Genomic DNA, 27,508 nt, shown 5'->3' on the forward strand with positions numbered 1-27,508 from the left:
ATGTGCTTAGAGGCAAGGGGAAAAAATATGGCTTTTTTTGTGGTCCAGAGACACATTCAAAATAAAACAAAAAGATGTCACCCACATAATTCAAACAGGCAGTGGCTGAGTGTGAGAAGACTCTGCTGTGACAAGGTCTTCACTAACACTGTAAAACAATTAATAAATTTATAAGATTTGTTACTTTTGCTCTATAGGATTCCTTTTGCCTGAAGTGCATTCCTTGTGACCATCACAAATCTGGTACCATGGACTCAAGAATAGACTGTTTTGTTGATTAGTGATTAAAAAAAAAAAAGGTTTAAAAGTTGCTTTTTTTTTTCCTCAGGGTGAAACCACATCTGATGCTGTAGACAAGCTTCACAAACTGCTTCTCCCTGGCCTCCATTGCTCATCAGAAGCAAATTGTGAATACACTAACAGGTTGCACAGGCTCTCTTCATGGCTGCTCCACCTCACCTTCAGCCCTGCCTCCCCCTGCAACAGCAAGTGTGACCCAACTATGCAGCTGAACTGAAACTGCCATGCGTGGATGTGTATTTTCAATTTCACTGCAGCAATGTAGCATCCATAAGTTTTTGAGTTTCTGCTTTCTTCCTTCTTTGTTTCTGGGCTTGAGAGCAGCCACCTTTCCAACAGTTCAGAAACAGAGGAGTGTTAAATTGCCTTGTTTTACTATTTTAAGTGAAGTGTAACCTCAAATAATCTTTATTGTTGAGGAGAAAAAAACGTTAGGAAATAATAGCTTTCATTCTTTCCTGAAGAAATCATACTAATAAAATTCTCATCTGTTTCCTAGGAGTAACAGCATTTTCCTCTGTTGCTTCTCTTCTTTCTTTTCTTTACAAACATCAGCTTCTGTGAAGCTGTTCAAAATTCATACATTCCTGCTCTGCATATGTAGAACCTTTCAGTGTCAGTTAGATCCATTTGTCTTCTGCAAACACATACACCCTGTGAATGCAAGTGTTCATAAAGAGAATCATAAGCTTTTTTTCGCTATTAAATCTTGATGAAATGTTTAAGAGAAAAAACATGATAGAAAATAAGTCCCACATTCTCTTACTTTTCTTTTTGCAACAAATCTTTTACTGGCTACTGCAGAGAAACTGGAAATGAGTAGTAGAAATCACTTCTGACCCCATCTCCTGTCCATAAATAATGCAGCCATTTAAATTATGTCTCTCACTGTGTTGGATCTTATATTATTTCTCAGTTGTGTTAGTTTCTACATCCCATACAGTGCAAGTATTTGCCAATTCATTTAGCCTTTCCTATGTAAGCTAATGCAGATTTTAAAATGCTCCTCAGGTGGATACGGTCACTTTGTAAAAGTAACACCGGTGTGACCCCCATGTGTTTGCATATATATAAATTCCCTCTATGACATTCCTGTCATGTTTGCTCAGTGACCAAGTAATTTGTCACACTCATTACTTCAGGTACAAGGTAGCTTGTGAAAATCAATCTTCTTTTTGCTTCATATATCACAGCTTGTAAGAGGCACAAAGTGCATTCTGATTCTGAAACAAAGCTGGGGGAAAATACAAACCTCTTCTCATAAGGCCCTTTCTTTGATCTAGATGGGTAAGGAAAGAAAGAGAATAGGCATTTAGCCTGGCAAAGCACGCAGGTTTTATACAGGAGTCACACAGGAAACCTCTGTATGCAAAGCAAAAGGGGTGCAGTTTTTTTCAAAATGTTGTTGTTTACCAGGTTCGACCTTTTAATAGCAAAATAAGTAGCCTAGAAAGCTTAGCCCCACTATTGAGAAATATTTGGAAATAGTTAAAGCATTGATGGTAGATCAGTACAATAAGATTGTCACTGTTACTTCCAGCTGAAGTGCACCAATGGAAGCAGATAGGAGACTTTTAGGCTTAACGTCAGAAGGAGGGCTTTTGAAAGGCTACATGCACAGGCTTAAGACACTGAGGCAAATGAATTCTTCTTCCCAAAAGTACTTATACATATGATTGACATGCATGCCCATATTTGTCTTTTATTTAAATCAATGTGACTTAAGTACTTGCTTGAATTTAAGCACATACTTTCCCAAACAGTTATGTATTTACACAACATGAGTTCTTGAAAAATGATTAGCAAGTGAGCTTTTATAAGAAGAGACAGTTTCAAGAAAAGAAAATGTCTCAAATATCTGAAAAAATAAAAAAGTATGTAATTTATGAAAATATGCAGGAAACCAAAGCCATTTTTCTTTACATAGTGCAATTAGTTTCCCAGTAGCGGGAAGCTGGAGATGAATGCACATACAGGTAATTACATTTGCCTGCAGTATCTCATAGCATTTGGATGTGAAATTTACATATATATTATTGTTTCCAAAATCTGATAAGCATGGGTGCTTAAATTGCCAGAGGTATGAATGCTTTAGCCACCTAGCTGCAGGCCACCTCACAGCCAGAATCCCTGAGAGATTATGGAGAAAACTTTCTTGCAGAAGAGTATATACGGTTGTGATGATATTGCCTTGAAAACTCACATGATACTGATGAATGGCCTTCCCTCTAAACTGCTATCAATGTTAATCTCCCCTGCCTCCAGATTAGCACCAGTTCTTTGTAAACACTATTGATTGTAATTTTCACCTTCATTAATTTTCAGATGCAACATCTAACTGAAAGCAATAAAGAAAGCAAAGAAAGAGTAAACAAGAAATGCACTGTCTTCCTAACCAGCTTCAACTCAAACAATACAGATGTATTGAACTTTGTATATATTAAATTGCTTTCGTGGTCATTTCATCAGGACAAGCAAAAGAGTGTTCGTCTGATGAACATTAATGCTGACACATTACTAAGAACTCAGAAAGAAAATGTCATGAATTTTTGTGGGTTTAGATTCTGTACTTCTATGTATTTATGAAAATATTAAAATAACAGTAATAATCTAGCATCAGACCTGCACATCCAATTCATTGTGTTTTTAAGTGCTAACATAAAACATTACAGAATATTTAAACATCCAAGATATTATGGTATCTTTCATCTACCCAATGATGTCTTACACCCTTGTGAAATAAGCTCTCACAGTTAAAGTGCTCAGTATTAGAAGGTACTTCGGCTCTAATTCACATAATTTTCTCTGATATTATTATGCCACTTTAAACTCTTTCCCAGTTTCTGTGCTTAAGGGAGCTTTAAGTCGTAGGAGCTACTATCTATTCACTTAATCATCATGGCAGTCGTATTTGCTTATATCTCACCTGTGATCCTCTTGCAGATAGTGATTCAAATTTTCCTTATTCATATCTCACTAACCAACCAAAAGTTTACCTGGGGGGGGGGGGGGGGGGGGGGGGGGGAGCTAACATTTCAATGGGCTTTGAAAAAAATGTCTCACTGAGACCTGAATCACTAGGTATACTGTGATTTCATAGAGGCCATTGCAGTGGCAGAGATAAGCCTCCAAATCTATCAAGGCAGAGAAAGCATCAAATATTAGTGGAGAATGGTGACTGAAGTGCTCATATTTAAAAGCAAGGACGAAAATGATCCGGGCAAGCATAAGCCTATTAGTCTGACCTCTTCAGTCTGCAAGAGCTTAAAACAGGCTTTGAAGAAAAAGATAAATTAAAGACAGAGAAGTAAATAGAACATGGGATAAAATGCAGCAATGCTACCAAGGGTAGATTGTGCCAGACTAACTTGACAGCTTTTTTGATAAGATAACTGATTTTCCAGACAAAGAAATGAAGTAGATATAATTTGTCTGGATTTAGATAAAGCATTTACCACAGTGTCACTTTGGAACTTACACATTAAGCCAGAGACTCTGTGGATTACTACAAGAATTGAAAGGTAAATCCAGGTGTGATAACAGCGAGTAGTACTGAAAGGGACTATCAGGGATTAATAGCATTTCTGCTACAAGTTGTGAATTTATCATTTGAAACAACAAGTGTAATAACAATTACTTTTTTCAGTTGATCACTTAGAGCACATCAGTATCAATGTGACATGAGATGGCTGTCAAAAAGGTAAATCCTATAAATTACTGAACTATATATTTCTAATAAAGACACAGAACAATGAGTATGTATTTTCTTAAACTACTACCCATTATAATCTATACAATTCTGGTAAAACATCTTCACAAAAGAAAAACTAAACGCAAAAAACATATAGTGACAGTCTCTTATGATGTTCACGGGAACAAAGATGTTACCACTGCAGGAGTTTGAAAGAGCTTGGCTTGTGGAGCACAACACAGGCACAAAACAAAGGCTAAAGGGAAACAGAGATTGAAGAAAGGAAATAAACATAGTGAGGACAAGAAACATATCCATACGAAATGGATTAGATGATATCTTGCCAACTGGCAGGATCAAGATGCTCAGATTAATCATTCAGGAAGTCTCCTCCGGTCTTGTCTCTACATCAATATAATGATCCCCTATTGTACATTAGCACTAGAAGTCAAGTCCTATTTTTTTTCACAAAGAAAACTATAGGCAAGTTCTTTCCAAGTGCATTAATGTAGTGGTTTTTTTCTGGAGTTATTTCACTCTCCTTGAAAAACATCACAGCATTTCTCCCTGTGATATCCTATGTGAAAACAATATGAGGGTCCTCACTAATGACCTGAACACATGCTGGGCGCCATAGAAAAATTGGCCATGCTGATGAACATCTTATTAAGATTAATATTTGTCCTTATTTTTAAATATCTTTAAGGCATATTTGCCATCTTCGTGTCATAGATTGTACAATTCTATGAGATTTGAGATGACCCAAAGCATTACAGGACTGTATTGGTGGACAACTGAGTACGAAAATTGATTTTTTAATAAACTCAGTGAATTGAAGTCATACTGTTGAAAATGGATGACCATTCCATGATTAACACTCCCTCACTTTCTTTGGAACTTACTCTCTTTTCTGTCACACTTGCTTTAAATTGAAAATCTTCTTATTGCCATCATGTTTATAACATTGACATCATGAAAGAATAAAACTGGAAGGCATCACAGTTGTCAAGTTATGAAGGAGTTTTGTTTACCTCAAGAGTCCAACTGTAGAAAACAAAAACTATTTCCTTTCAAAAATTGAACATTTTAAGATATAAACAGAAGAAACAATAATATTAGAAGTATTTCAAGAGTGTGAATATATTAATTTTAAAATTTTTGTTATTATTAAATCCATTTAAAATTACTATCATCTTAAACATAATGTATTTCAAGCAATAATAGAGGACTAATTCTGGGATTCTTACCCAGATGTAAGAATATGGATTAAGTGCTATGGTTATGTTATATTATGTGATCTTGCCAGACTTGAAATTTAATATGTTCACAGGAGCCATTCAGATTCTACTGCATAACTTCCCTAGTGACGGTTAAATTTTGGTTTTTGAAAAAATTCTTCCGGCAAATAACACTGTGACAGACCTCTGCAGATGAACAGGGAAGCAAGACTCAGATGAAGCTCATCCGTGCTATTCTCATGACAATTATATCTGTCAATAAATAGTAGCACTTCTGACAAATAATAGGTAGTTCTGAGCTCAATCTATGTTTTATAACTGACTCCTACATATTTTAGGCCATACTTGAAGGCAAGGGTTCAAGAGTAAATAAAAAAATGACAGGTTGCTCAAATCACAGAATAATATGAAACTTGCTTGTGCAATGACCAAAATAGCTCTAAAAGCTCACATAGCACATTGCTGACTGGGAGCAAACCTAGTTGAAACACAGTTGGCATACATTCCTCCACTCTCTTAATGTCAAGTCATAACATGCTTATTCATCACAGCCACCACAGGCACCATTTTTGTGGGGAAAAAAAGAGTTAGACCAAAGTCAGACCAGACTCTTCCAAATTATAGATCTGGTACATAATGCACATCCCTACTCCAGAGCTAGTGCATAAGAAAAGATATGATAAGAAATGATAAATGAAGGAAGCCAGGTTGCACAAACAACCTTCAGCTGCCATCTGGGAAGTAGAAGACAAAGTCCAGCAGCTAATCCAGGTACAGGTACCTGGGAATACCTCAGCAGAGGTATAAACCCAAAAATATTGTGAGGTTTTGGCCCTGGCATGCTATCTAATCTGTCACATAGGCTTTAATATCTAATGCTTTCTCAAGAATCATCCTACATGCCACACAATTTTGAAGTGTCTTCTCAGTATTTCCTTATCAGTGTTCTGATACAGTAAGAAATTACTAATAACCAGCTCATACACAAAAGAAATTCAGAGTATTCGTGTGACAGCTTGCTAGGAATGGATTCAAATCAGGTCAGAATTTGCTTAGTGATGACTGAAGTATCTAAGTGATATCCAGACTTCCTTGAAATACCCAGTCCATTTTGCAACCCCTTTTCAAACACCTTCCTTTGAAAGATACCAGGAGCTACACAAAAGCCATATTGACCGTGTTGTCATGAGTTTCATCCAGGTGAGTGTATCTCCAGAAACAATGCACTCACTTTGGCATGTACTATGCCAGCCTTGCAATGGCATTTTAATACAGCCAGGAGCTCACTAAAAAGCCAGTCATAACCTTCATTTCCTAAAAATCTATACCCAGCTTCCTGCTGCATGATACACAGCTTGGGATCTGCAGTTGGAGCACAACAGGAGGGTGAATGACAAACAAATCAAGTGTTCTCTTCCTCTAGTGTCCTGGATCAGAGACTTTTATGAGGTACATTTATGTTAACATTTTAGCTTGGAGCTGGACTTTACTTCTCAAACAAATTTTTGAGTTGTCTCCATTTATTATGATCTGGTATGATCTAGATCACATCACTGAATGATTCTCGAATACAGGGAATTAATCCCTTTTAGATTAAAATAAAGCAGAAGATGAGCCTGGGAGCACACCTAATGCACTTCACCAGTTTAAGGGTGTTTAGTTCAGGGGACAAGAGCCAGTTGAAAACAACCTCCTTCTCCACTAAATGAATATAATGTGGACATTGTGCCCTCAGCAACAACAACAACAACGACAACATCTAGAAAATTACTTCTGCAGGGATAAACTGTTTGCTAATGTAGATGCAGACCTATAATCTCATGAGGAAGGAGATAATTATCATCATTATTTTATGCTTGGATAAGATGCCCTCTTGGTTTTGACTAATCTGAAAAGCATTTTCAGATCCTGAGGAAAACTCAACAGCATATTGAAAGGGACCTGTCACTCAGGAGGCCTTCAAACAAGTTCTGATGTGCATTTTAGAGCCATTATTCCTACCGTGACACCACAGCTAAGAGAAGGACAGTTTGTGTGCCAAAATCAGGGAACAGCTACCTAGAGTACAACTCCCTAATTTAGAGCACAGAGTACAGAATAAATTACTTCAAATTACTCAGTGAATTTTTCCTTTTCGTGAAACAGCAAATCCTTTGTCTTTCAATGCAGAAAATTGAAGACAAGAGCTTTGCTGTCTTTGTTTCACACTGAGTACTACCTAATCTACAAGCAAGTTTACTGCCGAAGGAAAATAGAACTCATTGTATAACTGCCAAACTGAATACTTTACTGGCTCCCTATCTGCCATTTTCAGGCGATTAATTATTGACAGCTTTTCCCTGAGTCTAGTAGCCAAGCTACCAATAACCACACTTTTAAGGTGTGTAGGTTGAGCCTTTTAGGTGAACAACAGAAAATGACAAGTCGAAAGGGAAAACCTAAGAAGGTGGGAGGTGGGACAGGCCCTGGCCAGTAAGGACCTGTCCTGCCCATCCCATGAGGACACCCACCTCCCCTGGCCTATAGGGAAGGCAATGGCTTCATATTGCCCTGGAGGGCAGGACTTAAGTTAAGGACTGAGCCCAATAAAGGTCATATTAATAATTAGATTAAAAGTCTTTTATTCCAGCCTAGAAATGTAAAGTGTCCTTAAATTAGAAGTTTATTAGAGTAAATTAAATCTGACTCAAGACGGTTTATGTACCATAATACAGATTTGGCCGAGAAAATCCTCAGATGTTATCATATTTACCACAGGATTAACTGTTTCTAACAAACTCTGCATTTCTACTCTTATGAATGTTTAATGGAAAAAAAAATTACTTTCATTTGTATTTCATTATTAAAGAGAGTTATATCATTATATTTTCATAAAAATTGCATTAACAGCATAATTATTAGTCACAAGGATGTTCAGGATTCCATGCATTTTCTTTCAAAAGAAGGGGTTACAGCCTGTGTTTGCACTATTTATGATTAAAGAGAGCTTTTTAAAAAAAATCTTAATTTTATAATAATTAATTGGAACTGTCTAGGAACTAAGCCAAGTAATGACTATTCTGCTGTCAGTAACAATCTAAACTGGGTAATATACGTAATCCCTATAGTCCACTACAATTCTTTTACTGCTGTCTTAGAAAGGCTTTCCATGTGTCTTCTGTACTAAGAGGGCATTATTCTCTTAATGTGCAAGTCTTGAAAAGCGTCTTTAGATGTGAATGAGAATTAGCTAGTACAACACAGGAACAGCCATAAATGAATGACAGTAGAAAAGAATCCAAACTTCTAAAGATAAATGGTGAGATACAAAGTTTAGACTGTTGTTTCTGTGAAATCATGATTTAATTTTAATAACAGAGCATTATAATTTACTAAAGCACAGGCATAATACTGTACATGCATTACTTAATAAGAAAAAACTGATATAATATCATTTCCGTACCACTACAGTCACAATTGTAGATGTTGCACTGCCATCACCACCAAAGGAAATGATTATGTGTTTGCCAGATTTGCAGGAAACTGTATGTATGATACTGAGATCAGTAGTTCATTATACGTTGTTATAATTTTGGAAAAATCACCACAGCTTTTATAACTCCAAGAGAAACAAGATGCAGTCTAAGCCAACTTGTGTACTTCCTTCTGTGTCAGTTAATACTATTTTATTTTAATAGCTATCTGCCTTGTATTTTCTACAATTCTTGCCAGTAAAAGGTGAAAACTGTGTCATGACATTGACGCAATTAAGGATTTTTCTGGGTTTATAGTCCTCCTTGTATAATTTGCAGTTGTGACTGTTAACGATGGGCCTCCATTTCAGTACCATACTGCACAGTGAAGCAAGCACAGCTCCCTCAGTGGTTTCTTGAGTTCTTTGACATTGGCATTTCTCTGAAAGCTCCCAGAGTCCAATAATTAGCTAAGAACTGCAATTTTAATTATCCTTTGTAGTTGCGGAGGAAAAGTCATTTCTAAAGGCAGCAAAAAAAAAAAAAAGAATCCATTCTCACGTATTAAAGCTTTGAGAACTTGAGAATGATGAACTTCTGGACAATCAGATTTGGCAAGTATTGCCAAATTTTTGCTTTGGAAATAACCAGTGGGGGTTATGTATTTATTTTATGCTTCTTTTTTTTCAAATTATCCACAGATATTGCATGGATACTTATTCTGAATAGCTACATTAACTTTGATAAATTCACTTACATCATTGTTGTTCTTATCTAATAAATATAAGTGCCCAAGTGGGACTATAAAGAATTTGCATAAAACAAGACCCAAATTCTGGAAAGGGGATTTTTCTCCTCATTTCCCTATGTAATTTTGAAATTTCACAGATAAAAATGAAGTTGAGATTTCAAGGTCAAGATGGGTTAGCCCAAAAGACAGTTAAAACATGCTGCCTAAACAATGTAAATTAGCTACTGCAGAAATGCATATATTTAACAAAAAGCCATGAAGATAAATGGAATAATCAAGACAGAAGAAAATAAAAGTGTGTTAAATAAGACTGTTTGTTTTGTTTTCTTCATTTTTAATAGTTGATAGCAGGTACCCCTTCCTTTTTTGCTGGTATCAGAGCAATGAATATTTTGTTTTCACTGTCAAGCCTAAATGCTGCTATGACTCCTGTGGTTGCTAAGTCTCCTGTGGCTGGCAGGAATGAGGATGAATTCTCTTTGACATATTTCTGGGAAAAAAAAGAAGAGCCATGAATCTGTGAAGTTATTGTCTTCAGGTATTTTCAGTGGTAGTTGGCTTGCTCTTGTATATCCAGTCTAATATACTGTGTTTGATGCTGGCAATTCACATTTCTTTGGTAGAACCAGGACTAAAATCTAGTTGAAAGAAACTAAGTGCCTAAAGAATGCTTCTTTGTACAATAAATAAATGAGACAAGTGCCATTTTTCCAATCCTAAATTTTCATTGTGCTTCATCTAAGATAAAATAGAACTGATGAATCTAAGTTGTATGTCATGACTTAGAAGTTTACCAGTCATCTCATTAACTGCAAGATGTGCAAAGCATATACATGAAAAAACAACGGAATGTAGTGGGAAAGCAATTCACCTAAAATATATTGTTCCCATAAATACGAACCACTATATATTTGCAGTGTACTGTCATCCAGATAAAGCTCATCAAATATTAATTCTTTGTTCAGCTACAATGAACACCTTTTTATACGAAGCAAAAGATAAATTGGACATTTCTTATGACTACTGTAATTCAGAAATACTCATCTACAGACAGTATGAGAATGACCCTTCACATCCAAAAAAGTTCTTCTGTGAGCCCCAGTATAAATTTTTGTTCTATTTTGGCCTGTTCCTCTAAATATGATAGTTGCCAAATACAATTTAAAACTTAATGAAAAAACTATATTTTATTATTGTTGTCTTCTAGCTTGAGCGATGCCAATAGGTATATCTACATACTGACCTGAAAAGTAGGGGATGAAAATAAAGATATGTTAGAACTTGAGATCAGAGAACCACAGTGCTTTAATAAATTTCAAATCCAGAAGGGAATTTTAGTTCAAACTAATTTCAAAACCACCCTAACTCTTCCTTTCAACTTGTGAAATGCGTTACAAGAGGAAAGGAATTTATTTTTTCATAGCAGGAGGAAAGTTCTATAGCTCACTTGTCAAAAAAATAGAGTTTCATTGATTAAAAATTATGCAGAAATTTGCATTGAGGTCACTTAGCTGTGAGAAGGAAAAACAATCAAACTAAATACACAAAATGAAGGACAGGGCAACAGAACTTTAATTTGGTAATATTGCATAAGTCATTCACCCAGATTATGGAAAATCCACATTCGAGTCCTTGAAGGCAGCTGAAGGAATATGAACCTTCATCTTCCAGAAAAATATCCCAATGAGTATGTGGTAATGTAAGGTAATCTCGGATTCTTTAGCTAATGCTGCTCCTAGAAACCTTTATTATTCATTGGAACATCAAAAATCTACCTCCTAGGTGAATGTCCTGCCCACTAGTCTGCAGTCACTCTTTCTTTGAATAACTGTGTTTGATACGAAACAGAAAAAGCATCAAGGGATAACCTTTGGAGCAAGCCATTCACATCTTCACTGCAAAATCAAATTTCTGAAGGCAAAAAAGATATTTGAACATAGGTTACTTATGTCTTAAAGTAATTTTGTACGGAAGCAGCTGTTTCTTCTCCTTTTTGAGGACTAACAGTAGACCTTTGTTTTGCTATTTTATACTGTCCATAAAAGAAATAAGATGTTTTCTTTTGGTCAAATATTTTTCTCAATGCAAACACAAAATGCACCACCCCCACCCCCACCCCCCAAAAAAAAGTACTTCAGCAACAGCACAACAGAAAAACACATTCATTTATATTTTACCAATTGAAAATTTGATGAAAATCAAATGATATCTTGAGATCTTGAGCTTCCACTGAACCTCATATTTTCTGCCCTTGCCCCTATATATACCTACATCTACAATGCCCTGGGTATGTAGCGGTCACTGCCTCCACCAGCACATTATGCATTGGACTCTGGCAATTGGAGATGGAATATTCCCATAAGGCATAATGATTGCTCGGTCCCACTGAAACAGTGTAATGCAGATAGGGAGAACAGGTGCAAATCAGAGGGTAGAGTGGAAGCACAGGGAACGGTCTCAGTAGAGCAACATAACTGGTGAGGCAAGTAGATAGACTGCTAACAACTTGAACCTGTTTCACTGTTTCCATATTTTATTTGAATCCTATTGCATCTAAATCCTTGATTCTGAAAATTATCTAAATACAAAACACATTAAGTTCTTACAACACCAAAAGTAGTATTTTTCAATGCAGGTGAAATGAATCTTTAAGCTCATCTATGAAAACCACGTTATTCGAAATCTACAAAGACAAAGTGGTAATAAAAAATTGTCGTAGAAGCTGGTGACTTAGTTTCAGCTAACTTAGAGTCACATGTCAATGTCCTGACATACTGCAGAATATGGTTTCTCCACTTTGGAAGATGTGAATTTTAGAAATAAAACACAGGTTTACTTCATGTTCAGCTTTTGGTCACAATCTGTTCTTGAATTATAGCAGTTTTGTAAGTTCTCTGGTTGAAGGTGTTTCAGTTTGAGGACATGATTAATTATCCATCAAAACAGACAGAAAAGGCCTGTATTCCACTGAAAGCTGAATGATCTGCGTGAGGCAGCCATTGCACTAAAAAGTCATTCCCTGATTCAAATGCTACTTAACATATATGTAGTGTACTAGCACCATGAGAACATGCTGTGGGAGACTTATCCCAGAAGACCCTCTCTCTACTTTGGTGGTTATGACACTGGCCTCCAGTGAAAGACTCAGTTCAACTCTGCCTTGTGCAAGACAGAAGTGAAAACTATATGCTGTAGTCATTAAGATAATGGCATAATCATGCAAAAGTGAACTCAAATCCCTCCAAGAGGAAAGTGGTCTTGCATAATTGGAGAAAAACCTTAGTCTAGAGCAACCAGGGAGCTTCATGGCAAATCTATTTTGCAGGGCTCTTTAGCTATCCTATTTTATCCATTCTACTTCATTTTCTCAGCACTTCTGGGGACCAGTCTGCTGTCTACAGATAACCACAGCTATGGCCATTGTACCTGAGCATGTGTGAAGGAAGAAGGTGAGACATACCTATGTCATGAAAGTACTAGACAGTATGGAAAGAAGCCATTGCAATCTCTCAGAATGAGACCCAAAGACTAAGTTCCAGCTGCTAAGTTTTTACCCATCTACCCCAAACAGTGGATAATACTATATACATGTTAATCTAGACCCTGTAAAATCCCATGTGCAGTTTTGCCCATTTTTGCAGAATTCTAGAGTACCTGCAGAATTATGAATTAGTTATCTACAGCTAAAGCAAATTTTGGAGATACAATTTAAAAGTCAGTGCACAGCATACTTCAAGTACTAAGAAAAGGTGTTACAAAAGATTTTTTTTTTTTAAAAAAAAAAAGGAAGTCTGTAAAAGATCCCTGGAAGTCTGTAAAAGATCCCTTAACTACAATTTCAATAATGCATGCCAAGAAATCAAAGTATCAGAAAGATTAGAAATTATTCAAATCGACCTTCCCAGAAGTACTATTTTTCTATTAACAGAAGAATCAGTAGAAAGCAACTGCCTACCTCACGGTTCATCAGAAAAGGAGCCACCTAGCACCTAGCTACCTTTCATCAAAAAAAGACACCATAACAAAATGCCATTATAATCCAAGAATCAGGGAAATAATTCATCTCTCTGTTTATGAGCCTATGATGTAGCTGGTGTGCTGTGCAATGCTGATTTAAAAACTACCCAATGTCTCTTAAAACTCTGATTCTTAAAAAAGCATTCAGGGTGATTACAAAAGTATTTAAGTTTATAATGGCCATGATATTAAAAAAGTGAGAGAAACAATATTTCTTACTCACTAGCATTTGTTCAGTAGGATGAGAAGAAAGATCTATGCTGCTTTTTTTAAAAAAAATAAAGACTTTCCAGAAGTGATCAAAGTAAGGTGAGACAAGTGTTTAGACTTCCTAAAAAGAAATCCAAGACATGCCAATCTACCTACCCTCTTAAATGTACCCACTACTTCAGTACAATGCAGAATGGCTCAGAAATTATGAACATTATAACTAGTAAAGAGCAGAACATTGATCCTGCTTCCACTGTAATAACTACCAGGATATACAGGGCATGGAGCAAATAAGACTTTTCTTCATGGACTTAAAGAGACCTCATTAACCAGATATTCTGTTTGTATCAGTTGCTATCTTGTAATTTAAACATCTGGTGACCATGCCATACAAGATTTTGGTATCTCTCATGCTAAAGTGTTAACTGTATATATAGCCTTTGCTTGGCAGACAAAATTTGATTTTGAGACAAAACACTGGATTTTCACAATATGAAGAAGAGAACACTCAATCCTATGATCCTTTATTTCTCCAGGATAATACATAAGTGCTGTCAAAATGGTTTCAATAAATATGATCTTCTCAACTTTTCTGCAAATACCTTGACTTGATTTTACTCTTAAATTTTATTATGTATATCCAATGAGCAAAGAAAGGGTATTTACAGTGTCAGAGTACTATTAACACAAATGGAAAACATACCCAGTGACTACAAGCCTGTCACCTTTTTTATGAAAACTGCAGAAATTTTCAGCACTTCATGAGATGAGAGAAAAATTACTGTCCAGAAGGCTACATAGAACCTACATGGCAGACACACAATGATGGCTCAAATTAAGCACTCAGGCATTATTTTCAAGTTTATTCCCTTGAAAGCAGCTCTTTTATTAAAGATTATTAAAGATCTAGTTGAGCTTCACAGCTAGGACCTCCTATGCACAGTATATCATCAACGTAGAAGCAGTCATTTTTAAAAGATCTAAATCTTCAGTGTGTCTTCACTAAAGTAGGCTGGTGCCATGTTTCTAAATGTATAATTAGATGTATTTATAAGACATTTGGCTCAGTTAAACTGAAGATCTAACCACAAAATAATCCCCAAAACACCGAAAAAATAATCTCTAAGTAAAGAAATCAGGTCTGTTGCTGATTGTGGGCAACAAAATCATTTCTGAATCCAATGAGAAAATGCAGATAATCTCTAAAATACAGATATTATCAGGGTTTTTTTCGGTTCAGTAGCTGACACACTTGACTGTGATGTGCAAGAACATTTTGACTGCAAAGATTGCCACTCTCTCCCAGCGAAGCCAATGTCAGGGACTTGATCTCAGTGTCACATCAAAATTTGTTAAGTGAGAGAGAAGGCAGGCCTATAACTGTGGACACATGTGGCACTCCAGAAACTGTAAACGCATATTACAAGGGCTGAACATGCAGAAGAAAAGCCTTCTTCCTCAAGGGGCAGAAGACTATGAGTGTCATGCCACCAAAAAGGACCAGTAGCTTAGAGCTGACAAGGGCACCTTCAAACAAACTGGTTCAGAACACTTAAGGACGTGTCCCCAAGTTGAGATATGTACAGGTAACCTTTGCCCTATTAATCATAGCAATTAAACATTATTCAGGAAAGCTGGAAGGTACCTTTGGAAACAGTCTGCAAGCACAGTGTTGGAAAGGTGGCTGCAGCCTCAACCACTCCCTAGTCTGCTCCTAGTAGAGAGTGAACACAGTTTTAGCCACACAAACTGGGATTCACCTGCTAAAGCATTTTAAAGATTAAGTGTCCAAATGTCTACAGGTCTCTTACAGTTGACTAAGGGGAAAAGAAAGATTCAGGAGCTGGTTCACAGCTGAATCAGCCCTGCAATTGCAAGTTTCATTATAGAAGGAGCTAAAGAAACTAGTGTAGACAGCTCGGCCTTTTAGTAGTCTAAGCCTAGATGAAATGAAGCTCACTCATGGAGTCCTACACTTACCCAGCAAAAGTATATTAAACAGCTGCGATCTCCTCTTCCTGTCACATGTTTATGACACTACCTCTTTCCTGGTAGGACCAGCAACCATCAACTGCAAACCTATGCCATCTATTCAGACGTATTTGTTTCAGACCATTCTGTTCACTTTATTCTTCCTCTGCCATACACAGAGTTCTCCACTGAGATTATTCTTGATGGAATACCCTGAGGCACTGCCTTTGGAAACTGAACACCCCACTGAGATTTAGAGGTGAATCTATTCCTTAACACCATTTTCCAGGATATCTGAAGTCCTGACATATCCTTAAAAGGTATTCTATGTTTGCTAGCTTTCCTCTATCACTGTAAGGAGCAGAAATGACATTTCACTCAGTGAAAGCTGTGATTTCATTATTCCAAGAGCTGGAGCTGTGCAGATCTCAATCTGTGTAAGATCAGAGAACTGCTAAAATTTCTCCAGTTTTTCCTGTCCTCCTTAGAGTCAGAAAAACATGGTTTAAATAAAAGAACACATAATACATAGCCTTACATATTTTACAGCTTTTAAAAGACTTGGAATAAGAAATTTGCTTTTCTAATCAGAATTTAACTCCTGTTGCTTTAAAATTCCTCACTAATTATCTATTCCAATGAGAGTATTTTACAAATATCAAGAGTTTTGGTTTTACCTGGTAACCAGAGGGCAGCTCTTTGTCTGAGGTTTTGGTATTATTTAGCAGGATTTTAGGTTTTATTCTTAATAGGTATGGCAAACATTTTATCCTGCTGCTACTATATTGTAGCATATTTAATCGCCAAGTTCACAAGAAATCGACCCACTGCTTTTCCCAAGCAGATGGTGGAAGTTGTTTTTAAAACTGTAGTGAGACTTCTTTTCCAAAATGCTTGCATAGTTTATGAAGTCTAATATACTGTTCAGTATACACACAGAAGATCAGCTCATGAGCCTGTACACAGTTGGGGGCCAAATATGCAAAGTGTTGAGCATTCTAGCCTAGAACTAGGCACTGGGACAACTTGTTGTATCTAAAACTCAGTCCTTGTTCCAGTATCTGTGGAACTAGGACTATACCCTCAGATCCTGGGATACATGAGGTCTTAATAAACATTAGTGTCCATTTTGGACTTTATTATTTTCTCTTTCATTATACATATCTTTTCTTATTAGTTTTAAACATGGGTAATTTACAGCAATATAAGTGAGAAATGTCTTCAATAAAAACTCATTTTAAAATGAATTCTACTTTAAATGCCAAGCTGAATCTATGGGTGCTGCAAAATGAAGAGTGTCTTGAAACAATGCTGTAAAAAGTAAAGAGTTTACATAAACTCATTTTTTGTAGCTTGGCAAATAAGAACTATGAAAAAGCACAGCAGGTGACATAAGTCCCAGTATCTCCCAGTAATGTCAGAAGTGCAAATCTGGACCTGGATCCAAACACCGTGCCTTGCCAATCATTAATAACTGTAGAGTAATATTTTAGCACAACTTATGTGGGAATAATAATAATAATAATAATAATAATAATAAAGGCAATAGAACCACCTCTTGCCAATCCACATACAGCACAGGAATGAGTGACTAGAGACTAGACTTGGACTAGACTAGAGACATGACTTGGAGCAACCATTCTGCCCTGACCTGACCTCAGAGCTCTGTCCCCCAGCAGAGTGAGCTCCTGCCACCCCACCGTGGCATGGGCAGCCCTCAGCCAAGGCCGCACCAGCAGCTACGGCCCACGAGGTGTGCACTGCTGGAAAAGAACCGCTAGAAGCAAAGTGCCCTGGTAACAGCCTCCTAAACCTCCCCTTACCTCAAAGGACCTGGCCCATATATTTTATAAGAGAAACTATTAAACATAATTGTTTCACATAAATATAACCTTGTTCACACAGAAGCCTTATATAAAAGTCCATTGGCTCTTAACAAATCACTGTTATTCTCAGTGAGTTTGCAATATTTTTGAGGCTGTCAATCCATGGCTTTTTCAGTGCGTTTAGCGCAGTACTAACTGTAACAGCTGATGCCCAGGGAAATAAACAAGAGCTATAACAAATAGTGTCTCAGTAACAGGAAATCCTACCAAGAACTGAACCATCAAATTAACAGGTCACTGATATTAATTAGGATCTTTGAATATTGCAATATGTTATTCATTTGTACAGTGAAAGTCTGATTCCTTAAATAGTTACACAAAGACTAGGAGAGAATAAATATAATGGATTAATGAATAATTTCAGAGAATGAATAGTATGTATTATGTTATGGGAAGATAATGATGTGCCATTAAATAGATTGACTATTATGCTTGCTAAATTTCAATAATGTAGTTAAGAGCAAATAGGGCAAAAAGGAGTGAAAGAAATGTAAGGTTCTGATTTAAAATGTGTGCCTAAGGACCTTATGTATATACTCCTTCACAATTTAATCTGATTAACAAAAAGTAATAATTTTCCGCTCAGTGCTACATGTGGGAAAAAAAAAAGTTTTCCTCTTATATAAGGTTTTGTATAAACTGCTTTTCAGCCTCAAGATAGCTAATAAGTTAGTTATTAGAGAGTCTGCATAATTTCATTACACAAAGTAGGGCTTATCACACATTTCACATCTAGACTGTATTGTAAAAAAATTGTATCCAGTCATTGGTGATTTTGACTGACTGGAACTAAACATGATGGGAATAAAATGCACTTCCTTTTCCAAATGCAAGAAGAAAGGACGTTCTCATTAAAATGATTTGCTGATATGACTTTAAACAATTTATTTAATCTTCACCTTTTTTATGTAAATATCCTTCAACGGAGAATTTTAAAAGTATAGTATGAAATAGATTTTGTAAAGTATAATGAGATGCTCTGTCAGATGGGAAGGCAAATTAAAAGTGCAATTCACACTGTTATAGCAGCATTGCCACCACGGAGCTACTAATCTTTTGCACAATGCTCACAGTAGAATGTACTCCAGTCTCTGTAGGGCACGTGATTATAGACTTGCAGGGAGGCTGAGATTTAAATTATTCATCAATACGGATTTCCTTTTGCAGAAAAATTAGTGTGCCACATAAATAGCAAAACTGGTAATTCTTGGCCTTTTGCAAATTAACTGCCTGGTAATAGCATCAGTTATTACCGGTTAGTTTCCCTAGCAGTTACAACAGCAATATTCTGTCAAACAAAAAGCTGTATGAAAATAATGCTAAAGACAGAACATCCGCACAGCCAATTAAATGTTCAGAATGCATTAGATCTTGTAAATGTAAACAGCCGTGCACAAGCCTGTCAGATCTGACGAATGCCAGGTTATGGCCACAACCTCTGTGTCCAGAGAACAAAGCCATCTTAGCTATGGCATGTCTTTACATACGAACATCCAGAGGGAATAGGAGATCAAAATAATTTGCCTGAAAAAAACTACTTGCAATCTTCAAAACTGTCAGGTACGGATTTCAAGTGAAGTGATATGTGCTTTCACCTGCTTGTTAACCACAGAACAATACAGGCCCATTTTTTACAAAGTCAAACTCTGTTGTCATCTAAACAATATTATTAAAGTTGTGCACAAGTGGCACCTGCCTCAGTTGGGCAGCAGAGGATAGCAGCGTTTGTGACACGCTGGCCCTGCTGCCCTCCAGCACAGCAATACCAGAGGTTGGTTTCTTCTACATTTGGGGGAACGGACACAGAATTTCTAACCTATGAGATGGATTTTAATGACCAGTTCCTTGAAGCTTCACTGAAGATATTGACTGGGCACAAATTAAGCACATGCCTAAAATTTGGCCATTACTACAAGACAGGCAGAGCAAATCAGTGAAAGGATTGTAGTGATTCCTTCCAAAGTGCTGTGGCAGATGCACTCGACCCACCCCCAGCAGAACTCTAAATCACACCCCTGTGACAATCACTCAGAATGGTTCTTTGGATTTGTGCTGGCTCAAAAAATTGTAACCTACAAAAAAATATACAAAATTAAAGGCTTCATAAAAAAATAATTTTGGCAGTTAAATCAAAAAAAAAAGCAAATATTCTTGATTTTAATGTGTAATTGAATTCATTGCTTATGCTTTAAGAATGAAACATTCAAAAAAACTAGTATCAAAGAGGAAATTATCCACCTCAGCAAAATCTAAGTGAAATGCCAACATTAAAATTAGAGGGAAAAAGAATCAAAGACACTACCTAAATAATTAAATGCAAAAAAATACATGCAGGTTGATATCGGGTCGAAATAGACCATCATCAGTTCAAAATGTGAAACCTTTACCTCTGCAACCTGAACAAGAAACAAAAACACATCTTCTGCCTAGACTCAACTGTCCTCCAGTTACATGGAAATCGAAGCTGTCTGTGGTATGACACAACACGGAAATTAGTCTGTTACATCAGACTTCTGTTCAAAACTCAGTTCACAGTTTTGAGAATTCATATGACAATACTTTGGTCTCACAGGGCAAACTGCATTTGCATTTTCAGTATTTTCCTTTCAATATCACCATAGCACTGTGATGGAGCTATAATGGATGTGGACCAGTCCTATGTCTGACCAATAAATCCAAACATTTCAGTTAGTCTTGATCATTCTTTCCTGGACAGCCAAAAACACTACATCAAAAAAGCTTAGGGAACACAGTCCATTCTCTCCAGAAATGCAGTTAGAGCTAGTCAACCTCGTCTTCTGCCCTCTGAGGGACACACACAGAACACACAGGTCAGCCAGGACTCTTCTCCATTTCCCATGGCTGTCAGTGAAGCCAGTCTGGCACAAAATGCTTTCTTTTTATTTCAATTTATTTTTATTTTCATGATCACAATGCAAATGCTTACAGCTCAAAGAGATTTGTCTAAAGGAGCTGAAAATATAATTTGGGACACAAACCAGACACTCCTAGAGACAGGACTCAGTCCCTTACATATTGTTTTTCTTAAATGTTGACAGTTTTTTTATTTTGCAAAGATATTCAGCAAATCATTAGATATACTAAAGAAAAATGTATTTTACTGCATTAGAATAAGCTTGATCTTATTCCCTGAACTAGTAAACATCACTGATTCTACCTTGACAAAGTCCATGAGGAGTGAGTTGGCACCACCAGGAAGTTCTACAGACTAAGACACTCCTTCCAGGAATACAGACCTGAATCTAATCCAATAAGAAAAAAACATTGCAATATTCTTTCCAGTTTTTAGGCCAGATGACATTATGATTTAAAAATACGGCAGGTTTCATTATCTGGAAGGGGTTCATTTGGTACTATGAACAATGCTTTTTTTTTTTTCAAGAACAGTATTAAACTAATCTATCTTCCATGTTACACAGAGACAGAAGCAAGGCAAAATAGAACCCACACAGAAATCAGTCCTGGTTCCTAGATATTTTATCAAAATTTGTAACACTGACAGATGCAGGTGAAGTTTTTATGTCACTTAAATTATTGGAAATTTTTATTCCGAAATTATTATTAGAAAAAAACAATTGAAAATAAGGTTCATGGAAATCGCTTTCACATAATCTACTTTTATAAAAATCCTATTCAGATTAATCTAACTACTTGCTCATGGATACAGCAGGTATATTTGACTTCTCATGGACAAATCCCCACATAGTGGTGGTGACTTGGAGCATTCCTACTGCATGCTGCCCTCCCTCCAGCCTCTTATCCCTACCTTGCTTGCAATTTGTAGCTTGGATATCCTTCCAGAAGAGCTCCAGAATGCCAAAGCTTTGGTACTTGTAAGGATAAAAGAATGAAATATTTTTATTTAAATACGGTTGGTTCTAAACATAATTTCCCCTTTTAAATGTCATGTATTTCCAAATATGTATCTTGGTGATGATTCCTATAATTTAAAAGCAATAGAGTGAAAACTTTGCTCTGCTGAAGCAGCACTAAAAAAAGATAATTACCTTGCCTATAGTCTCATTTGTCTATCTGGAACTAGCAATCTCAGTGCTGGGAAAAGACCTGTACATTGTATGTTATGGAGCAGCCAGACTAAATATAGCTCCATGCCACTGCAGCCGGACTGCCTCTCTTACTCAAGTTAGTTCATTTAGAAAGAGATTAAGTATCTCTACATTGCACAGCTAAGACTGAAGGCCAAGTCCCTTGGTAACTCTAAAGAGACTCCAAGCACAGAGGAAATTCCTTGCAGATAAAATACAGCTGTCAGATTATAAACTTTCCAGTTTTTCTATTCCCTTCCTTTCCTCAAAGGGAGAAGAGGGCTGAGCCAGGATAATTACATTGTCCTTTCAGCATAATTACCCAGCTTTGTCACTGCTTCACACATAATTAAGTATTAATATTACCCTATAAGTAAACAAAATGTACATGATGTCTCTGCAATGTGCATGAAAGCGTTACCTTATATACACTCCGTCGGTTGGAGTAAAATTGTAAAATGCATGCTGAATCTGAACCTGCACTGTGCTGTCAGATATTTTTGGTTAAAACAAATTTGATTGCTCTTTAGTACAATGAGCCATTAAAAAACTAATTTGCACAATGCTAAAAGGATGCATTATTGAAGGGATTCATATGCAATGAACAATGTGTCTAATAACCTGAATCATCACAGAAAACAAGATATTGGACTCAAGAATGCTGTTCGGAAACATCATTACATGTGTGTCAGGACTGTAAAACTGTCCGTGGTGGCTTAGCCCTGGCCAGCAGCTCAGCCCCCACAGTCATTCACTCACCCTCAGTACGATGGCAAAGAGAATCAGAAAGGTAAAAGGGAGAAAACTCATGGGTTGAGATAAAGATTGTTTAATTGGTAAAGCAAAAGCTGTGCATGCAAGCAAAGCAAAACAAGGAATTCATTCACTGTTCCCATGGGCAGGCAGGTTTTCAGTCATCTCCAGGAAAACCGGGTTCCATCACGTGTAATGGTTCCTTGGGAAGACAAACATCATAACTCCAAATGTCCGCCTTCCTTATTCTTCCCTCAGCTTTTATTGCTGAGCATTACATCACGTGGTATGGAATATCCCTTTGGTCTGCTGGGGTCAGCTGTCCCAGCTTTGTCGCTTCCCAACTTCTTGTGCACTCTCAGCCTACTTGTTCATGGTGCAGCAGGAGAAGCCCAAAAGCCCTGACACTCTATTGATCCTGTTCAGCAATAACTAAAACATCCCTGTTTTATCAGCACTGTTTTAATAACAAATCCGTAACACAGCAACTTACAAACAAGCTATGAAGAAAATTATCACTATCCCAGCCAAAACCAGTACACTTCCAAAGAAGAGTGGCACTATGGTACATGTTCTTTGCATGAGTGCTGATGACTGCACAGGGTGGGGTGCACAAACATATTGAGAATGAAGTCCTCCACATAGACAATGAGGTCCTTCACGTTCATTTGTGAACTTTGAGACAAGTCAGCTTTAGAACTGTTCTGTATTGAAAAATCACCAGCAGAGGATAGAGTTCACATAGAACGTTTCCCTCATAGAGCAGCCAGCAGCACAGGGACTCACTGGGTCTTATGTTGTACCAAGATCATTAAAAATAATAACTATAAATGCCCTGTTTTCCGTAACTTAGTTTCATCACTTTCAGAAACTGTCTCTGTGCTTGCCTTTCAAAATATCTTATAGCATTGAGTTTTAGAATTTACTTATCAGCTGTAGGAAAAAGCACTTCAATTTCTCTGTCTTAAACTGTTAAATTAAGTTGGTGCTTCTTAGTTGTAGTGTAAAAAGAAAGAATGTTAATTTATGAAGTTCTACATATTTTCACATTTCTTCACAGCTGTGTTTTCCAAAGGAAGGAGTCCTAATTTATTTTGTGTTTTCTAGTAGCACAGCTGCTCTGTGCCTCTGGTCTATATTTGGTTAAATTCCCTGTACTCTTTCTAGTTCTGCTACACCGTTCTGTGATAGAGTGAATGAATCTTGCGTGTAGCATTCCAACAATCTTTTGCAACATGTAATTGTAGTTTGATGAAGTTCTGGTGTTTGTTTTCAAAACCTTACCTCTAAATTTTCAACATCTACTTCTCTATTTCAGTGTTCAGCTTTGAGGTGACATTCTGTATGAAATATCTGCTGTGATTCTAATATTGCTAAATGATAATAGTAATGGTAATCTTGAGGTCATTATTCTGTATGCGTAGTTAAGACCATTTCCTCTGCACGCATCACTTGGTATTTATTGACATTGAATTTCATTTGCCATTTTATTACCCAGTAACTCAATATTGTACCATCGGAATCTCATCACAGGCTGTTTTAAACACTAAGCATTACTTTGTTTTGTCTGCAAACTTTGTCACTACAATACTCATCTCATTTTCTGAATAATTTATGAGTTTTTGAAATTCAAATTTATGAATATGCTGAACAGCACAGGATCAGCACAAACTTCTGCAGAGTTTTATTTGTAACTACACTCTATTGTAAGAAAAAACACTCATTTCTAACTAGCAATCTTTTAATAATGTGGTCTTTGTTGGAGAAATTTGTCATAACCTCTTTCACAGTTCTAACTACATTATATCATCTAGATCATCCTTATCCCACGTTTACTGACACATTCAAAGAACTCTAGATTTTTTGGCGCTTATTGCATATATTTATCTATGTGTCCAAGAATTCTACTCTTTACAATAATGCCTGTCAAATTGCTTAATGCAAATGTCAAGAGTTCTTAGGATGCAATTCACAGGATCATCCTGAGACCCCATTTTAAACACTGGCATCACATTCTCCACCTTCTACTCATCAAAAATGGTAGGTTGCATATTACTATTAGTAGCTTGACACCTTTATATTTAAGTTCTTTTGAACATTTGGATTAAAGCAATTAGATCATGGTGATTTGTTACTATCCAGTTTATTGACTTGGTCCAAATCGTCTTTTATTGACACTTTAATTTGAGACAGTTTCTCAGATTTATCATCCATAAACAATGACTCTGGAGTAGGTATTTTCCTGACCTTCTCTGTAGTGAACATAAATGCACAAAATTAATTCAGATTTTCTGCACAATGGCCTTATTACACTCTGTGACTTTGATTATCTATCTCCCTAGCTATCTCAGAGATTCTCTGGCAGACTTCCCAGTTCTGATATGTGAGGGGGTGAGGGGTATTTTTTAGGTTTCCATTAGCAAGTTGTCCCTCAAAATGTTTTTGGTTTGTTTCATTGCAATTTTACATTTAAACTGCCAAGCTTACACTTATTTCTGCCTTCCTCATTTGGGCATGACATGCATGTCTACGAGTTCTAACAGCTTCTCTCTCTTTGCTATTTAACATGTTTTCAGTATTTTGGAAGTATTTTCCAATTAGTACTTAAGTTTATAGTTTGTTTAAATGCATCAAGGTTAACTGCAAGCCTTTTTGTCCTGTTTGCTGCTCCCTTCAGTTAGCTTCTTTACACTTCATCTTTCTTACAATCCATCTTTTTAATGTAAAAAGGTACAGTGGAACTTTTTAGGTTTTTCTATACAACATATTCAGAGTCAACTGAAATTTCTACACCTTATTGTGTATTGTGTGCTGGTCAAACTGCAACTAATCACATACAATAGTGAAGTGGTAGGCAAATGAAATGGAGGTGTAGGCTTGTACTATGAACACCACTTGTCAAACTGTCTTCCAGACGTTGAGTAAAATATAAAATTTTACATGCACTTCATTGGCTTTTGATTCCTAGTATGTGCTATCATCATGTCACACTTGGAGGAGAAGAGTGTCCCTTTCAAGAACACAACAGATGATCATGATTATATAGATTGTGCTGTGAAGGTCAAGATAACTACTGTGCAGATATATAGACAGATAGACAGACAGAAAGACAGATAACTTTTTTTCAGTCCAGAAATACTGGTCCACTCTAAGTTGACAAGTGAACTTGGAATCACAAGAAAATGTTTCATCTTGTTTTCTTCATAGTCATAAGACATAACAACGGGAGAAGAGGCATATATGTCAGATCAAATATTCATGTGACTCAATATCCTGTCTCTGGCAATGGTGAATAATGATACCAAAGGAATAGTATAAAATAAAGCATGTAATGGTAATTCTGTGATAAAGTCTCCCTACTTATAGAAATCTTCAGCATAAGGCTGGTCAAATGTCTTTTTCAGGCTGAAGTACACTGGCATAGGAAGTAACTCTTCATGCATTTAAAGAAGTCATTACACACCTTTCATAAGGCACATCTTTATATTTTCTAATTCTTCCATATGGTTTTCAGGACTAGAACCCCAGAAGTGTACAAATTATTAAGTATGAAGACCAGAGTTTTGTACAATGCCATAATGATGTTGCCTGCTTTGTTCTCCCTTCCTAGCAATTCTTTTCATTTCATGTGCTGCCTTTGTGCCCTGTTGAATCATTGGCTATTTCAAGGCACTGAGCTGACTTTTCCATAGAATGATCTATTATAATTCCAAGATTTCTCCCTTGAGTGGAAATAACTCATTCGGAGCCCATCATTATGTATGTAAAGTTAGATTTTTCTCCCAATGTGCATCACTATACATTATCAACAATGAATTTCATCTGGCATTTTATCACACAGTCCCTCTGTATTGTGAAATCTTTTGCAACACTCCTCGGTTAATTTCCATTTTCACTTCACTGAATAGATTAATATCAGTACACTTTGTCACCTTGCTATTCACCTCTTTTTCCAGATCACTTATGAACATCTTGAACAGACAGGCTTAGCACAGATTCTTCTGGACTCCACCAGTGATATTTCCCTACTGAAAAAATTATGGGGTTTTTTTGCTACCATTTAACCATTTATTAGTCTAAGAGAAGACCTTCCCTCATGTCACTGCAGCTTAATTTTTTACTGACTTTGATGAACAACCATCTTCCTAGAAACCTCTCTACAGAATGCAACTGAGAAATAATTTGCAAATCTTTTCTGTTATTTTGGTGAAAGCAAATTTATTTGTGAATTTCAATTTCATTTTCTGATTATTTTGACCAAATGAATTTTTCCATAGAATTACATAATTTCATTAAGTATCTTTAACTATAATTTTCATTTCTGTATTCTTCTTGCTTATTTTGCTGCCTCAGAATGATATTCTGGTACAGTTTTGTGCATTGTGGCATTTGGACATTTAACGAATTCAAAATAGAGGATCAAATAATCCTCTTTGATTTCATTATGTGCTAATAAGCATAATAATTTTCAGTTCATATTTTCTTATGCCTAGGTAGAAATCTTACGTCAGTTAGACATTTTCTGCTTCTTTCTTATGATGGCCAAGTAACACAACGACTTGGAAGTAAATGGCTGAATCACACTGGCCAATAGCTCAGCTGGTCAAATATGACAAAAATTACTTTTGGATGATTTTGTACCCTAGGAATTCAGTTCAATAGTATTACACCACCTTTTTTGAGGGAGGTGAAAATTTTCTAAGTAAGGCTTTCTTGTAATATTCAAGGAAAGTAGAAGCTACATTATGAATCCAAGGATAAAGAGATATCCCTAATAGTATTTGCTCTGGAATTTCTCCAGAGATCTCTTTGAAAGCTCTCTGTTCTTCGTTTGGCAAGGAGCTTAACTTTAAGTAGCTAAGTGGTTCTATTCAATTAAGTCTTTCAAAAAAATGCTTCACAGGAATGAACTTTTTATGAATTGGGCCAAGCAGTGGAGTAAATAAAAAGCAAAACATGGGATTTGCTTACATGGCAGGGGATGCAGTTTCTCAGTGTTTTCAGTTGCTAAATATTAAAATTATGACAGTCCATATAATATCATATTTTATAAGTCATTTACTGGTGAGATGATAGATCATAGTTGAGACAATTTTTTTAAACTTTACCAAAGACAAAAGCAGGGAATGTTCAAATCGCAGAACATCTACTAGTACCAGAACAAGACCAAAG

The sequence above is a fragment of the Nesoenas mayeri genome (genome assembly GCF_963082525.1).
Source record: "Nesoenas mayeri genome assembly, chromosome: 1".
Taxonomy (NCBI): Eukaryota; Metazoa; Chordata; class Aves; order Columbiformes; family Columbidae; genus Nesoenas; species Nesoenas mayeri.